The sequence below is a fragment of the Castor canadensis genome, chromosome 6 (assembly GCF_047511655.1).
Source record: "Castor canadensis chromosome 6, mCasCan1.hap1v2, whole genome shotgun sequence".
NCBI classification, from domain to species: domain Eukaryota; kingdom Metazoa; phylum Chordata; class Mammalia; order Rodentia; family Castoridae; genus Castor; species Castor canadensis.
In genome coordinates, this window is record NC_133391.1 from 30,097,789 (window position 1) to 30,111,671 (window position 13,883).

General features: G+C 44.9%; 1 pseudogene; it reads right to left on the reverse strand.

The window, feature by feature from the left end:
• Positions 1 to 5,508: 5,508 nt before the first annotated feature.
• LOC109684693 (large ribosomal subunit protein eL38 pseudogene) lies at positions 5,509 to 8,530 on the reverse strand (annotated as a pseudogene).
• Positions 8,531 to 13,883: the final 5,353 nt, after the last annotated feature.

Below are 13,883 nucleotides of genomic sequence, written 5' to 3' on the forward strand. Positions count from 1 at the left end.
AGGGGATAAGAACAGCCTCCTCTAGGAAAGTAACACAGCAAACCTCTCACCAAGATAGCAAAAGGGAGTTATAAATGTAAATGGTGGGCGAATAGCCAAGGCAATACTCAGCAAAAAGAGCGGTGCTGGAGGTATCACAATACCCGACTTCAAACTATATTACAGAGCCATAGCAATAAAAACAGCATGGTACTGGCACAAAAACAGACATGAAGACCTGTGGAACAGAATAGAGGACCCAGATATGAATCCACACAACTATACCCAACTTATTTTTGACAAAGGCGCTAAAAATGAATGATGGAGAAAAGACAGCCTCTTCAACAAATGTTGCTGGGAAAAGTGGTATCTGCCTGCAGAAAACTGAAACTAGATCCATGTCTATCACTTTGTACTAGTATCAACTCAAAATGGATCAAGGACTCTGAAGTTGGTACAGGAAAGAGCAGGAAACACTCTAGAAGCAATAGGTGTAGGCAAGGACTTCCTCAGTAAAGTCTCAGCAGCACAGCAACTAAGAGAAAGAATGGAGAAATGGATTACAAGAAATTAAAAAGCTTCTGCACAGCAAAAGAAATGGTCTCTAAACTGAAGAGACCACCCGCAAAGTGGGAGAAAATATTTGCCAGCTATACATCAGACAAGGGACTGATAACCAGAATATACAGGGAACTTAAGAAACTAAACTCCCCCAAAATTAATGAACCAATAAAGAAATGGGAAACTGAACTAAACAGAACTTTCTCAAAAGAAGAAATTCAAATGGCCAAAAAACACATGAAAAAATGCTCACCATCTCTAGCAATAAAGGAAATGCAAATTAAAACCACGCTAAGATTCCACCTCACCCCTGTTAGAATAGCCATCATCAAAAACACCACCACCAACAGGTGTGGTGAGGATGCGGGGAAAAAGGAACCCTCGTACACTGCTGGTGGGAATGCAAGCTGGCGCAGCCACTCTGGAAAACAATATGGAGGTTTCTTAAATGCAAACATAGATCTGCCATATGATCCAGCAATCCACTCCTGGCGATATACCCAAAGGAATGTGACTCAGGTTACTCCAGAGGCACCTGCACACCCATGTTTATTGCAGCACTATTCACAATAGCCAAGTTATGGAAACAGCCAAGATGCCCCACTACTGACGAATGGATTAAGAAAGTGTGGTATTTATACACAATGGAATTCTACTCAGCCATGAAGAAGAACGAAATCTTATCATTCGCAGGTAAATGGATGGAACTGGAGAACATCATCCTGACTGAGGTTAGCTAGGCCCAGAAGACCAAAAATATGTTCTCCCTCATATGCGGACTTTAGATCCAGGGCAAATGCAGCAAGGGGATTGGACTTTGGTCATGTGATAAGGGGAGAGCACACACGGGAGGTATGAACATAGGTAAGAAACCCAAAAAACATGATAGTATTTGATGACCTCAACACAAAGGAACTAATGCAGAAACTTTAAAGTGACAGAGGCCAATAAGAGAAGGGGACCAGGAACTAGAGAAAAGATTAGTTCTAGATGAATCAACTTAGAATGTAACACATTTGTACTTGGAAGCAATGCAAGGAATCTCTCTGTATTGCTATCCTTATCTCAACTAGCAAAAATGCTTTGTCTTTCTTATTATTGCTTATACTCTCTCTTCAACAAAATTAGAGATAAGGGCAAAACAGTTTCTGTCTGGAAGTGAGGGGGTAGGGGAGGAGAGGGAGGAGGCCAGTAGTAGGGGGGATAAATGACCCAAACAATGTATGCACAAATGAATAAACAAAAAAATGTAAATTATGGGTCTCACTAAAATATCAAATAGTCATAAAATGTAAGTGGCCAGTCTTGAGGACAGGATGGACCAATAAGACCCTCCTGGAATGTCCAGCTTGGTAAGGATGGGGAGGACAGCCATATGGTTGGGTTCAGTGAGAAGTTAATTAGATGACATCCAATCACAGATGTAACTTCAAAGTAGAGCAGGGGGAGCCTAAGTCAGACAGACCTACATCATACCCCAGACTTCAGCCATTATTTGGCTCAGCTCTTTTGCTAAGCCTCACCCAACAGAGTGCTTTGCTGTCCTTTCAATAAACCTTGTGCTTGCTTTAATCTAAACTCCTGGTCTGGTGTCTTCAGTTGAGACACGAACTTGGGATCAACACTCCAGTGTCAGTATGTGTACAAAACAGTATAACGAGAGTTAGGCTTAATAGTTAACAAACCAGTTAACAAGGGGAGGGAGTGAGGGTGGGCTAAAGAGTGGTGAACACAGGATGAATCTGATCAAAATACATTATATGACTGCTGTAGCTTTCACACTGAACCCCTTTGTAGGTTAATTTATGCTGAGCAATCAAAAAAATCTTTATGACCATAGTGGAGCCTGGGCATCTTTGGTGTCCTGAGAACAGTGTGTGGCAGGTGGTTACTGCTAGCTGCTGAGCTCCCTATGTCCCTATGTCCCTTCTGCTAAGCCAGCTGCCATGGATTCTGCTCTGTGTAGGGAAAATGCTGCTCACCTGACTGCCCTCTTGTCTCTCTCCAATCCTGGTTGTGTTCTGGGATCATCTAAACCCCTCTCTCCTCCCCCTCTGTGTCCCTTCCATGCTTCTGTGGCCACCCAACAAGACTCCTGCCCCTTCTTTCCTTCCCTTTGACTTCTGCACAGCTGAGCAGTGCTGGGGGTGCAGGGCACGGTCACAGAGCCACAAAGACGCCACTGAGTATCTCAGCCTCACTGGGTCTTTGTGGATACCCAGAACCTGTCAGGGCACCCCTCCCACATGGCCTTCTTTACCCTGGGCAGCCACTTGTGAGGGGCTGCCTGTCTTTTCCCATCCTCCCTACTCTACCTGCAGACCCTGAGCATCCCCCCTTGTCCCTACAGGCAACCCCTGCCTCTCCCCTGACCCTGTCACTTCCACCTCCCCCCACCTTGCTTCCCCAGGCATGCCCCTGGCTCCTGCACCTTCTGCATTCTTTCTCCAGTCAAAAAGTAACTCAGGCTCCTATAAATAGAATTGTTTCCCTATATTCTTTCTCAGTCTGCTCATTGTTGGCATATAGAACGCCTACTGATTTCCGTAAGTTGAGTTTTTGTATCCTGATACTTTGCAGAAGCTGTTTATGGTGTCTAGGAGTTTTTGGGTCTTTTAAGTATAAGATCATGTCATCTGCAAGCAGGGATAATTTGACTTCTTCCTTTCCTATCTGAATTCCTTTCATTTCTTCTTCCTGTCTTATTGCTCTGGCTAGGAATTCCAAGACTGTTGAATGAGAGTGGAGAGAGTGGGCATCCTTGTCTTGTTCCTGACTTTAGGGGAAATGGCTTCAGTTTTTTCCCATTTAGTATGATGTGGGCTGTAAAAAATAAAATACCTAGGAATAAACTTAGCAAAGGATGTGAAAGACCTCTACAAAGAAAACTATAAGCCATTGAAGAAAGAAATTGCAGATCACTACAGAAGATGGAAAGATCTCCCATGCTTATGGATTGGCAGAATCAATATTGTGAAAATGGCTATTTTAACCCAAGCAATCTACATGTTTAATGCAATTCCCATCAAAATCTGAATGACTTTCATCACAGAGAATGAAAAATCTACCCTAAAGTTCATTTGGAAACACAAGAGACCACAAACAGCCAAGGCAATGCTCAGCAAAAAGAGCAATGTTGGAGATATCACAATACCTGACTTCAAACTATACTATAAAGCAATAGCAATAAAAATAGCATGGTACTGGCACAAAAACAGACATAAAGACCAGTGGAACAAAATAGAGGGCCCAGATATGAATCCACACAGCTATGCCCCCCTAATTTTTGATAAAGTTGCCAAAAACATATGATGGAGAAAAGACAGCCTCTTCAACAAATGTTGCTGGAAAAGTGGCTATTTGCCTGCAGAAAACTGAAACTAGATCCTGAACTGAAACTAGCCTGTCACCCTGTATTAGTATCAACTCAAAGTGGATTAAGGACCTTAATATCAGACCTGAAACTTTGCAGTTAGTACAGGAAAGAGCAGGGAATACTCTGGAAGCAATAGGTATAGGCAAGGACTTCCTCAATAGAACCCCAGCAGCTCAGCAACTAAGAGAAAGGATGGACAAATGGGACTTCATAAAATTAAAAAGCTTCTGCACAACAAAAGAAATGGTCTCTAAACTGAAGAGACCACCCACAGAGTGGGAGAAAATATTTTCCAGCTATACATCAGACAGAGGACTAATAAACAGAATATACAGGGATCTTAAGAAACTAAACTCCCCCAAAATCAATGAGCCAATAAAGAAATAGGCAACTGAACTAAACAGAACTTTTTCATAGGAAGAAATTCAAATGGCCAAAAAACACATGAAAAAATGCTCACCATCTCTAGCAATAAAGGAAATGCAAATCAAAACTGCACAAAGATTCCACCTCACCCCCGTTAGAATAGCCATCATCAAGGATGCAGGGAAAAAGGAACCTTCATACACTGCTGGTGGAAATGTAAGCTAATACAACTCTTTGGAAAACAATATGGAGGCTTCTTAAAAAAACTAAACATGGATCTGCCATATGATCCAGCAATCCCACTCCTAGGGATATACCTGAAGGAATGTAAGTCAGGTTACAACAAAGGCACCTGCACGCCCATGTTTATTGCAGCACTATTCACAATAGCCAAGCTATGGAAACAGCCAAGATGCCCCACTACTGATGAATGGATTATGAAAATGTGGTATCTATACACAATGGAATTTTATTCAGTCACAAAGAAGAATAAAATTTTGTCGTTTGCAGGTAAAATAATGGGACTGGAGAGCATCATCTTAAGGTAAGTTAGCTAGGCTCAGAAGCCAAGCTAACATATGTTTTCTCTCATATGTGGAATACAGACCTAACACAAACACAGCAGTACTATGAAAAACAGGTCACGCTTAAGGGGAGGTCACATATGAGAGAGGGAGGGTAAAAGAAGAAAGTTAAGAGGATGAATATGGTTAATGTACTTTGTATAGTAGAATGAATAAAGAATTTTTAAACCTGTCAAAACCACCATAAGAAAGGGACTAAGGTAGATGGAAGAAAAATAAGAGGGGATGAACCAATTTGGGTTATAATACACACACACACATATGGAAATGTCACAATGAAATACCCTGAATAGCTATCTTAAACAAACAAAAATGTCAATTTTTTAAAACAAAAACAGAGAACAAGAGGGCAGAACAGGTCCTGTGTGGGGGGGGGAGTGTTGCTTACAGTGGGAGGAAGGAGGAGGTGGGGAAAGGGTGTGGGAGTATGAATATGGTGGAAATACTGTGTACACATGTATAAAAATGGAAAAATGAGACATGTTGAAACTATTCCAGGAATGGGGGAGGGAGAATGATGGAGGGGGTGAATTCAACTATGATTATATATATATATACTATATATATATATATATAGTATATATATATATTTTTTTCTTTTCTTTTCTTTTCAAGAGTTTAATACAGTTCTCTGTGTCGGATTCATTGCAGCTCCTTCACTGCCAAACCTGGGTGCAGGGACTGCTTTAGCTTCTCAGCTTCTCCTTGCCTGTGATGACCAAGGTATAAAGGGATCTGCTGCAGCAAACTTTAAACTTCACATTATCCTTGTTTTTCTTGATCTTGACAGATTTGGCATCCTTCCGGGCTGGGAGCAGAAAGTCCTTGATTTCTTCGATTTTCTGAGGCGTGGCGACGGGCGCGCAGAGGCACGGCCAGCAGGGAGAACCCAAGAGAACGGAACGAGTGTGCTATATTGTAAGAACTATAGAAAATGTAGTCCTAGATCAACAATAATAAAAATAAATAAAGCAACCATTCAGTGTGGATGTTGGTTAGTTATTCTGTGTGTAAATTACTTCCTCCTATGTAAGGAAGTTGGGTCTTAAGATGAAGTAAGTAAGGAGTTATGTGTGTTTTGAAAAAGGGTGGAGTTTGAGGAAAATCTGTGGAACACACAGTGAGTGTCACCTGCATCTGTTATGGGGCGAGCTGGTTTGCAAGATGGTCTCCCTGACCTCTTGTCCTTGAAGTGGTTCAGAAGGCAGAGGAAAGACATTTCAGTGGTTCGTGCGTTCTCCAGAAAACCTTGCCAGTCTGGCTGAGCGTATGTCCCCGGCTCCCTCTGATGCCTCCCTGAAAGCAATCCTCCAACTTTGTTTTTGGAGGGACTACTGGGGTTTGAATTCAGGGCCTGTGCTTGCTAGGCAGGCACTCTTCCACCGGAGCCACGCTCCCAGCCCTTTTTGTTTTAGTTGTTTTTTTAGATAGCATCTCATACTTTTGCTCGGTGCTGGCCTTGGGTCTTGATCCCACTGCCTCTGCCTGCTGAGTAGCTAGGATCACAGGTGTGCACCACCATGCCTGGCTTGTTTGTTGAGATGGGGAAGGGGTCTTGCTAACTTTTTGGCCAGGCTATCCTCAAACTGTGATCCTCCCAATCTCTGCCTCCTGAGGAGCTGGGATTACAGATGTGAGCCACCATCTCTGGCTTATTCACCCACCAACAGTTTTTTGTTTGTTTTGTGTTTTGAGACAGGATCTCCATATGTAGCCAAGACTGACCTTGAACTCATAATCTCCTGCCTTCATCTTCTGAGTGCTGGGATTATAGATATGCACCATCATGCCCATCCCTCCAACTTCTCATTCAAACCTCCCTCACACTCACCTCTCTCTCTCTCTCTCTCTCTCTCTCTCTCTCTCTCTCTCTCTTTCTCTCTCTGCTTCTTCACCTTCCTTCTGCCCCTGATCCTGTGGGTTTGTCTTGTGAACTTCACTCTGCCAACACTCTGGGCAAAGGTAGGTCATGCCTGCACACTAACACAGGAGACATTGAAAAGTTCTCTTCTTCCTGGATTTTTCTGCTTTTCTGTGCTCTGAGATACTCAGCCCTGGGTTTCATGTTTACCTGTGGGCTCTTATAGGCTTCCCTATGGCTTTACCTATGGGTTTCTCTCCTTCATACCCCACCCTTATGTGGTGGCACTCCATGGGGATTTTCTTGGTTGGTTTCTTCCTTCTGGACTCAGGGTCATCTACTGTCATTTTCTATAAGTAACGATCATGTGCTACGAGGTGGTAACTCCACAACCTGCTGAATACTGCTAGAAAATTTTTCAGAGGAAATCAGTCCAGAGGAGGGGACAGAGTTACTTTATCAGAAGGCAGAAGTACTAACCCTGCACAAAACTCATGCTATTAATATTTTTCTTTTTTAGTGGTACTGAGGTTTGAACTCAGGGCCTCATGCTTGCTAGGCAGGTACTCTACTGCCTGAGCCATGCCCCAAGCACTTTTTTGCTTTAGATCATTTTCCAAATAGGGTCTTATATTTTTTTGTTGGGACTTTTCTTAGACCATGATCCTCCTATCTATGCCTCCTGCATAGCTTGGATGACAGGCGTGCATCTCCACACCAAGCTTACTTGCTGAGAGGGGGTCTTGCTAACTTTTTGCCTGGGCTGGCCTCAAACTACAATCCTCTGAATCTTTACCTCCTAAGTAGCTGGGATTACAGGAGTGACCTATCACACTCAGCTCGTGTCATTTTTTATTTCCCTTTCTCTGGGCAGTCATTCAAATGTTCACCAAGGAGGTGATCACGTTTACTCACAGGTCAGTGAAGCACCTCTTTGCCTGAACTGCTCTTCCTTTTCTGCAACAGGGAATTCAAAATGAAGACTGGCTGTCTTGGGTCACCCCATCCATCTATTGTTACAGTTCCTCTGTAAATTGACATTAGTCACACTCATGCCAGTCAGGAAAAGTGTTCTCTGCCCCAGAAAGCGGCCCTCACTCTGTCCACATCTACTGGCCTACTCAGGCCACTCATGAGCCATTTTCTGCAATTAAAGCATAATTAGGGTGTCTCATTGTGAAGCATCAAGAGGACTCAGACTGATGTTGCTGTTTGAATTTGTTCTTGGAGCACTGGTAGAATTCCATGGAAGAAGTAAAGGCACTTGCTGCTTTAAGAAGTCTACCCTTCAGCTAAGCATGGTGGTGCACGCCTGTAATCCCAGCTACACAGGAGACAGAGGTAGGAAAATCATGGTCTAGGTCAGGCAAAAAGCATGAGAGCCTGCTGGGCACTGGTCCATCACACCTGTAATCCTAGCTACTTGAGACTGAGACAAGGAGGACCAGGATTTGACATCATCCTGGACAAATAGTTCTCGAGACCCCATCTCCAAAATAACCAGAACAAAATGGACTGGAGGTGTGGCTCAAGTGGTAGAGTGCCTCCTTTGTAAGCATGAAGCCCTGAGTTCAAACCCCAGTCCCACCAAATAAAAAAGCAAGAGACCCTACCTGAAAATAACTAAACACAAAAAGGCTGGGAGCATGACTCAAGTGCCTGCCTAGCACGCATGAGGCTGTGAGTTCAAACCTCAGTACTGCCACAGGAACAAAAAAGATGGGTACCCTCTCTCCACGGCACCATCACTCCCCCAACATGGGTGACCTGTAGTATCTTCAGGTGTTCTGCCACCCGCACCATCTTGTCTGTGAGGCTTGCTCCTTGAAGGCTGAGGCTGTGGACATGGCATATGACACACACAGGTTCCCAGTGAGGAAAGAAACAGAAGAAAAAGCCCAGACTCAGAAGGAGCAGGAACTGAGAACTGGAGGGTCTGTGTGCGAATTCTGATCCATTGTTTGCAGATTGTGTGACTTTGGCATAGTACAGACGTGAGCCTGTCCTCAGGTGACTGAATTATGGGAAGAGTAATTTGCTTTGTCATGTGATGACTGCACAAACGGACAGAGGAATCACAGGTAAATGTTTTGCGTTTGTTAAATGCCCCCAGTGGTAGCCGTCTCCGTTAGGAGAGCTTCATAAATATTTCTTGTTTCTGTTACTTTCTCCCGGAGAAGCCTCAGCTCCCGTGACTTGCTTATTGCAGCCGATGGGGACCGTGCCTCTTCTTAGTGCTCTCCTTACAGTTGGCGTCCTAAATTCTAATGTAAGATTTTTGAAGGTGGGACTCGATTTATTTTATTTATCTTTTTTTTTGGTGGGACTGGAGTTTGAACTCAGGGCTTTGTGCTTGCAAAGCAGGCGCTCTACTTCTTGAGCCACACCTCCTGTCCATTTTTGCTCTGGTTATTTTTGGAGATGGGGGTCTTGTGAACTATTTGCCCAGGATGGCCTTGTAACGAGGTCCTCCTGATGTCAGCCTCCCAAGTGGCTAGGATTACAGGCATGAGCTGACCCCCCATGTGACAGCTTTTGAATCCTTACTGTCTGGCTCATACCATGTCAGGATTGTAAATATTTGATGACACAGATGAATAGCATGAACCTTAACCGTCATGTGGAGTCTAGGCTACCAGGCTCTCCACGTTCCTGATGAAGCCCTGACCCCACTCAGGCTAACTGTGGTAGCCCAGACTGGGACAGATTGCTGTGGAAATACTTGGCAAAGAGATCACCTATTTGTGGACATGCAGGATTTGGCTGTGTCCCTGGTAGTCATGAACTGCCACTATCAACACCCATGAGTCACTAGCTTCATGGTGGGCTGAGTGATTCTTTTTACTGCTAGGTTTGGAAGGCATGTTATACTAAAAATGCCACTGTCCATCTGTCTGATCAGTGTCTGCTCCACTGATGTCACAGACTTTTTTTTTTTGGCAGTACTGGGTGTTTGAACTCAAAACTTTGCACTTGCTAGACAGGCACCCTACCTCTTGAGCCACTCCACCAGCCCTTTTTTGCTTTAGTTGTTTTTCAGATAAGGTGTACTTTTGTCTGGACTGGTCTCAGGCTGCGATCCTCCTATCTATGCCTCCCATGCGGCTGGGGTTACAACACACCCGGCTTATTGATTGAGATGGGGTCTTGCTAACTCGTGGGTTGGTTGGAGAAGGTGGAGAGGTGTCACTTATGCTGTGACCTGAAGCGCCAGAAGGCACCAGCCACATGAAGAGGAAGACAAAGTGCTTCCCATGCCTGTGAATAGCACAGGAGGCTCCTAAAGCACCAAAGAACTTGGCCCTTTTTTTTTTTTAATTGGAGGAAAGAAAAACAGTGAGGTTGGATTTAATGATTCAGGAAGAGAGCAAAGCAAGCAAGGTTTGCTTGAGAGGAATCAAGTATCGGATCGGGATGGGGTCTCAGGAGTTTGTGTTTCACTCTGAGGCAGACAGGAAGACATGACAGGGGTTTTCATGACCTGCTTCACCTTTTAGGAAGATCACTTTTATTGCTTTAAGGAGCGTAAGTTGGAGGGCACAGGGATGGAAAGGGAAACAAGCAGCTTTCTCCTCTGCAGGTGACATCTTTGAGGACGGAGTGGGTAAGGATGGGAGGACATGGGAGGATCAGGAGAGGACTGCTGTTATGTTGGTGGGTTTGAGTGATGGACTGGATAGTGTAGGATGCGGAAAAGGGAGGAATTGGAGAGTCCCCACACTTCTCCTGTCTTGAACAGATGACTGTTACACTAGTATTTTCTTCTTTAAAATTATTTTCACTTATATGCGAATGTGTGTGTGTCCACGTGGTTAAAAATCAGGCAGGAAGTGCTAGTCAGTTTCCCATCACTGTTATAAGTAGCTGAGAGAATCAGCTTATAAAGAGGAATGGTTTATTTTGGCTCACAGTTTTAGAGTCTCCATGTTTTGGGGGCCTGTGGTAAGGATGCACACGGTGAAGCAAGATCTAGTCGTGTCATGACAAAACAGGGGTGGAGGAGGGGCTGAAATCTCCAAAGCGTCTTCAAGGAGACATCCCCAATGACCAGAACACCCTTCATGGGCCCCATCTCTTCAAGGCTGCCGCCTCCTGATAGTGCCATGGAGTCTGTGGGACTCCCAGCGTACTCTCTCGGGATTTACTTCCTAATTTCTAAAGAATATGTGTATATTATTATTTCCTTTAACTGTCTGTTCGTCCTTCACGTTAACGTTGAAGGGAGAGGCCCTTGTGAATGGGCTAAGGCTCCATGTGCATGTCTGGCCTTGGCCTTGGTGACTAAGAGGCTTCCCAGGAGGGGACAAGCAGTGATCCCACAAATAGCCATGTCTGATGGTTGTATCTGAGGAGCCACTCAGCTTCTCCAAGGAAGACTATTCCAGTCTCTTGCCTGGAAAGCGGCCCTCTCCTGGGAGTGCAGTGGAGGAAAGAGGCCGGGGTTTGCTTCTTACCGTAATGTACACAGACTTTCTAAGAATTTCCCTGTTTTCACCTCGAAATCTTGTCCACCCCTCTGTACGCCTGGTTCTCAGCAAGCTTCTATCCCTGCAGACCCACACTAATCTCTTATCAAGTCCAGGAAAGGCTTCTGGTAGGTTCTATCCTGTTGGTAGATGGACAGGCAGAACCAAGAACTCAAGGCTTGTACACGTGATGAGCTGGTCCTAGGTGCAGCTGAGAAGCACATAGGTGGGTGTTTGGTTGGGGTCCTGATGGGCCTATTTTGGAGTCTCCAGACCAGGAGGGCACTGAAAGCCGTGGAAACAGAGGGGGAGTGAGGAAAGAGGTGGAGAGGGCACAAGAGCCAGTCCTAGGGGTTTCCAGCATCAAGCGGAGGCCTGTGGACTGAAGGGAGTAGGGGAGGGGAGGGAAAAGACCCACCCCACTTTGGAAAACACTGGTAACTTTGAGCCTGAATGTCCACTGTGGGGGGCAAATGGATAAACACACAGGGAAAATGGCTGGGGGAGGGGGGCACAGTGGCAGAGCGCTTACCTGGCATGCACAAGACCCTGGGTTCCATCCTTAGCACTGAAAAAAACAAAGAATGATTATTTAGAGGGGAAGGAACTACACTTGTTCAAAGGACAGTGGACATGTTACGGAGTTACCACAATGAAACCCCTCATATTATTAATGGATGCTAATTCAACAATAAAATAAAAAACTTTAAAATGTGCTAAATGCACACAAAAAGGTATTACTTAGCCTTAAAAAAGAGAGAAATACTGACACATTAAAGACTTTATGCTAAGTGAAACAAACAACTTACAAAAGGACAAACAAACACTTATGATTCTATTATATAAAGGTATCGAACCTAGCCAAATTTAGAGATCTGGTGGTGTGGTTACCCTGTGCTGGAGGGAGGAGGGGAGCTGGAGAGCTGGCGTTTAATGGACGCACAGTTCCAGTTCTGGAAAACTAAAAAAGCTCCCAAGATGGAGGCACAACACTTGAAAATGGTCTCAGATGGTCAATTTCACATTGCACATATTAATATATATTTTTGGTGGCACTGGGATTTGAACTCATGGCTTTGCATTTGCTACGCAGGCACTCTACTGGTTGAGCCACACTTCCAGTCCACACTACACCATAATAAAAAAAGAAGGAAACTAGAAAGTACCAGGTAGTGCTAAGATCAATGATGAAATAAACAGTGATATGGAAAATCCAACCAAACAAGCCCAAACTGGTAGCAGAGAGAAGGCAAAGGAGCCACGTGAATTTGTTAGTTTAGCCTGGCTCCCCTTTCCTCTCACCAGCTGCACATCTGCCCTTCCGTGATGTTTTTGCAGCATCCTTGTGAAAGTGGGTGTGGAGAAGGGAGAAAATAAAAGACAGTAGGAGAGGAAGCTGGCTAAAGGAGAAAAATTGGGGGATGGCAAAAGGATGCAAGAGAAAAAGAACAAAGACAGAACAAAGAACAAAAATGACAGAGGGAAAGATCTACCCCCAAAGGCATGACAGCCAGGCACGAGGCTGTCATGTTGGGTCTGCTCACAACCCTACGACAAGGACCCTGGATGGAGGTCCCACAGAGTGGCACCACTCGGCTGGAGGAGGCCACTGTCAGACAGAGCTCACGAGAAGCACGCAGTGGTGTTCCTGAGCTCCTGACTGCTTCCCATTCCCAAGGAGAAGCCTGAGAAACTTGATTTTGGTGTCACGTGCAGAAGAGAATTTTTAACAGAGACCCACGATTTTTCCAAGACACTTCTAACAGAGAGCATTTGCTAATTTAGAGAAATTAAAAAAAAAAAAAAGGTAAGCACAAAGGGGAAGATGAAAGTCCCCCCAGATTTCACTCGCTATTCTCACGCTGATGTGATTTAATCTCTAGCTCCCCCTCTCTGAATCTGGGAGGCTGGTGACTACTTTGCTCAGCAGAGCAAGGTGAAGTTGGGCTGTGACTGTTTTTTTTGTGCTACTGGGGTTTGATCTCAGGACTTTGTGCTTGCAAAGCAGGTGCTCTACTGCTTGAGCCACGCCATCAATTACTCTGGTTTTACTCTGGTTATTGTGGAGATAGGGTCTTGCTTTTTTTTCCCCAGGCAGGCCTGGATGTGATCCTCATATTTTACTTTTCCTGCTGTAGCTGGGATGGCAGGTGCACGCCACCATGCCCAGCTATGGGTTGAGATGGGGGAGTCTCATGAGCTTTTCACCCACAATCCTGATATCAGCCTCTGGAGTAGCTAGGATTACAAGCAAGAGCCACCAGCACCCTGCTTGCTTTGATTATTTTTGAGATAGGGTCTCACTTTATGTCTGGGGGGCCCTGGACCACAATCTTCCTATTTATGCATTGTGTATAGTCGGGATTACAGCCTTGAGCCACTGCACCTGGTCCTAGGCTCTGTGACCTTTGAAGGTAGACATAAAAGGCCATGCCTTGTCATGTGACAGCTCTGACTACTCTGAGGCCACCATGCTGTGAGGAAGCCCAGCATCACCTGAAGCTACCCTAAGCGCCCACCAAGTCATTGCAGAGCAGGTGCCAGACATTGGTGTGATGAAAGTTCCAGATTTTTCCAGCCCCAGACAGCACTTTCTCCCTGCTGGGGCTCCACACACCAATAAGCAGAGATGACACTGGCCAAAGTCCTGCCCACGGAATCTGTGAGCGTTAAGAAAATGGAGGTGGCTT